The following is a 4,234-nucleotide window of genomic DNA, read 5'->3' on the forward strand; positions in this document are numbered from 1 at the left end:
CAGTTATGACCATAGCTGAGTTCACAATTACAGTCCTAAGTTGCTGCAGTCATTAAGCATGTCAACACGTGACTGTGATCAATTTTATGACTTTTTTACTGCAGTTGTTAAGCAAACCCATTGTACCCAATAGGGTTTTTTTTGCCAGAAACTGGAAGTAAACACTGGTTTTTGGCAAAAAAAAATAAATGCTGAAAATTCCAGTCAGGTGACTATGAGACGCTGCAAACAGTCATAAATGCAGGCTGGTTGCCAAGCGTCTAAAATATGATCATGTGACCATGAGGTGGGGCAGCCATTGGAACTTCAAAACTAGGCGGTAAGTAGCTCTGGAGAGGTCCCTTGTGACTGTACGGTTGTAAGTCAAGGACTAATTGTAATGCAAACTGTAAATATTTTTTCCAGTTTCAAATGGGAGATGGAAGCGCTCTTGTAATATCAGGACATTTATGCTGAATACAGATTTGCCATCTGATTTTCATTTTTCAAGAGAAAATTGAACTTTGCTTCATAATATCCTGAGAATAAAAATCAGTGAAATAACCACACAGACTATCCAAAGACTAAAAATTTTGCATTTTTTCCCCCAAAAGGCTAAGGCGGCATTTCTCAACCTCAGCGACTTTAATGCTGGCTGGGGAATTCTGGGAATCATATTTCATGCATCTTATAATTGCTGTGATTGAGAAACAGGGCTAGGTATTGTAGTAATAAACACAGTCTTTGACTTACAACCATTTGCTTTAGTGACAATTCAAAGTTACAATGGCACTGAAAAAGAAGTGACATGGCATTTTTTTTCCCCAGTTATGACCATTGCATCATCCCAATGGCCACGTGATCTAAAGTTGGACTCTTGGCAACTGGCATGAATTAATGATAGGTGCAGTGTCCCGGGGTCATGTGATCACCTTTTGTGAGCTTTTGGCAGCCAAAGTCAATGGGGAAGCCTGATTCACTTAACAACCGTAACATTCGCTTAACAGCTGTGGCAAGAAAAGTTATAAAATGCGCCAAAACTCCCTTAACATCTATCTGGCTTAGCAACAGAAATTTGGGGCTCAGTTGTCATCATTAAGTTGAGGGACTATATGTATAGCAAAAAGTTCCTTGGAGTGAAATCATGTTTAGAAATTAGAAATCTTTTTTTTTTATTGGAAACCCTGGGTTTCAATGTAGCAATAAACAAGATCTCAGTTGCTGTTGATATAGCTCAGTTCTTCCCCAACTTGGCACTTTCCAGTCTTTGGGGAATATAACCCCTCAGAAATCCTAGCCAGATGGACCAAAAGAGATTCATAGAGCTAGATTTCAAGATAATATTTTGAGCAATGCGAGAAAGTCTTAGTGACTCTGTACTGAATTCTGAGGGGACGTTGCATCTGATCATGATGCCAAAATAATAAAGCTTGTCTCATAAAAAAACAAGCCCTGCCCTTTTGCGCTTGCATCACAAACAAGAACGTCATGGGTCGAGTTTGTGTCACAAATGTGCAGCAGAACTTTCATTGCTTGCTGTCCTTTGGTCCCTCCCTGCAAGCACCCATGGAACCCTGATAAACATGCTTGGGAACCATACATCGATAATGGAGATGTAGCATTTCCTCCCAGCTGGGAACCCCATATTGAATAACCAGCTGTGGTAACCAAGAGAACTCTTCTTTAAACATTCATAATGCTAAATTTCTCAGGAAAGATAAGGGACAGATGTTCTAATTCATGCTAAAGTACATAGGCCCAGCTGCTTCAAGTTAAGAGATCAACAACCGGCATGCATAAACTTTACACTTGAAGCGTCCAGGAGAATAGTCTTTCTGGAAGCTCTATCTCAGAGGAAGAGTTCTCCCCTAGAATGGAAAAAGTGCATTATAATCTAAAATCTGCACTATAAACCTTTTCCGCTAGACAATCATTCTTGAACTTGAGGTTTGAAAATAAAAAGAAATGGGTGCATGGTTGTCCAAAAGCTCACCTTCCTTTTTCTCAATTGTGGCAAGTAATTGCTTTTTGTCTGCTGCTGCTTCTTTGGCCAACAGTGTGTGTGGATGCTTTTGCAATTGTGAATAGGGATCTGTCTAGCTGCTCTTGATGGGGCAATCCCTCCTTTTTGTTCACTGGCAACTGCCCTCTGTTGTGGTGGAATCACCAGCTAAAGGATGGGGGAAAATAAAAAGGTGTGCCAGCATGGAGGCACTCTGGAGGAGGAAACATTATAGATCAGATTAGGGAAGTCTTAATGCAGCCAGCCTGGTAAGGTTCTTGTAGTATAGGGGATCAACAATGAAGAAACTGCTTAGGTCAGTGGTTCTCAACCTGTGGGTCGGGACCCCATTTGGGGTCGATCGACCATTTCATGGGGGTCGCCAAGCAAGGCTGTCCGCCATTTTTTTTGTCCGCCATTTTTTTTGTCCGCCATTTTTTCCCCCTTTTCCAGCAGGTGCCTTACTTCCCTTGGGCTGGGCCAGCTGGTGGTCGGCCTGCTCTGTCTCTGCCGCTTGCCAGCTACGCCTCGGCCAGTGCAGGGGGCGGAACCACGCATGCGCTGCGCTCCTGGGCAGGGAAAGTCCTCGACTTACAACCGGTTGGGTAGTCCTCGACTTACAACCGATTTAGTCCTTGACATGACCGGTTTAGTCCTCGACTTACGACCGATTTAGTCCTCGACTTACGACCGGTTGAGGTCGCAGCATTAAAAAGGTTGAGAACCACTGGCTTAGGCCTACTCAGTGCTTTTTTTCTAAAAAAAAAAAAGGTGCCAGAACTCACACATGTCATACAACCCGCCTTGCCTACCCTACAAGGTTCCATCCAAAAAAGGTGCCGGAACCCCGTTCTGGGCGTTCTATGAGAAAAAAAGCCCTGGGCCTACTCACAAAGTTCTGTTTGCCACAATATAAAAACAATGTTGAGATCCTAGAAAGAGTGCAGAGAAGAGCAACAAAGATGATTATGGGACTGGAATGACTTGCATTCAGAAGTTGTGAGTACTCCAGCACTGGAGGTTTTTAATCCCCTACTCAAACAACTCTAGACCATTTCAGACAAATGGTTGCCTAATCTCTTCTTAAAAACTTCCTGTGTTGGAACACCCACAACTTCTGGAGGCAAGTCATTCCACTGATTAATTGTTTTGTCAGGAAATTTCTTCTTAGTCCTTGGTTGGTTCTCTCCTTAATTCGTTTCCATCCATTGTTTCTTGTCCTGCCTTATGGTGCTTTGGAGAATAGGTTGAGCCCCTCTCTTTTGTGGCAACCCCTTAGATCAGGAGTCCCCAACCCCCAGTCCAGGGACCAGTACTGGGCCGCAGCATGCCAGCAACCGGTCCACACAAACAATCAAAGCCCCATCTGTGGGATGCAAGCAGCACACAAAACCACATAGCCTCCAGTCCGCGGAAAAACCTCTCTCCATGGAACCAGTCCCTGGTGCCCAAAAAGTTTGGGAATCTCTGCCTTAGATATTGGAACACCGCTATCATGTTATCCCTAGTCCTTCTTTTCATTAAACTAGACATACCCAATTCCTGCAACTGTTCTTGTGTTTTAGCCTCCAGTCCCTAATTATCTTTGTTGCTCTTCTCTGCACTTTTTTTAGTGTCTCAACATCTTTTTTATATTGTGGCAATCAAAACTGGATGCAATATTCCAAGTGTGGTCTTATTAAGGCATTAGTTTTCACATCCTCTATAGCTCAGCTGAAGATTACACCAGCAAGTTGTTGATTATCCCTATTAACAAGCCTTGTCCTGCCTCAGGGATAACATGTCAGATTTGTACTGTCTTTGCTGTGCAAGCCACATTAAGGACATGGGATGATGGATTCCCCCAGTTTTGTTTCCTTCCCAAAATATCCTTAACCACTGGGAAACATCTGCCTCGTTGAGATGGGCGGTACAGAAGTCTAATAAGAATAAGTAATTAAAAAAAATAGCTGAGGCAGCTTAATATTTTAAAGTCTGTTTTAAAGTATTTTTTTTCCATCTTCTCCCAACACATTTTCGCCATGGTGATAATAAGGGACTGTTTCCTTTGACTTTGACCCATCCACATAAAAGGATTTGCACAAAAAACAGTGTAAGTTTTAACAAATGGCTAAACCATATTGGTCTAGCCCATCTGTTAAAACTCGCTTCCTCTCCAACCTCAGCCCTTGTTTAAGGAGCATGATTAGTGAATGTTTCTCAATGGTTAAGGATATTTGGGGGAAAAACAAGACTGAGGGAATCCATCATTCT

The sequence above is a fragment of the Protobothrops mucrosquamatus genome, unplaced genomic scaffold (genome assembly GCF_001527695.2).
Source record: "Protobothrops mucrosquamatus isolate PMUCROS unplaced genomic scaffold, P.Mucros_1.0 scaffold3112, whole genome shotgun sequence".
NCBI lineage: Eukaryota > Metazoa > Chordata > Lepidosauria > Squamata > Viperidae > Protobothrops > Protobothrops mucrosquamatus.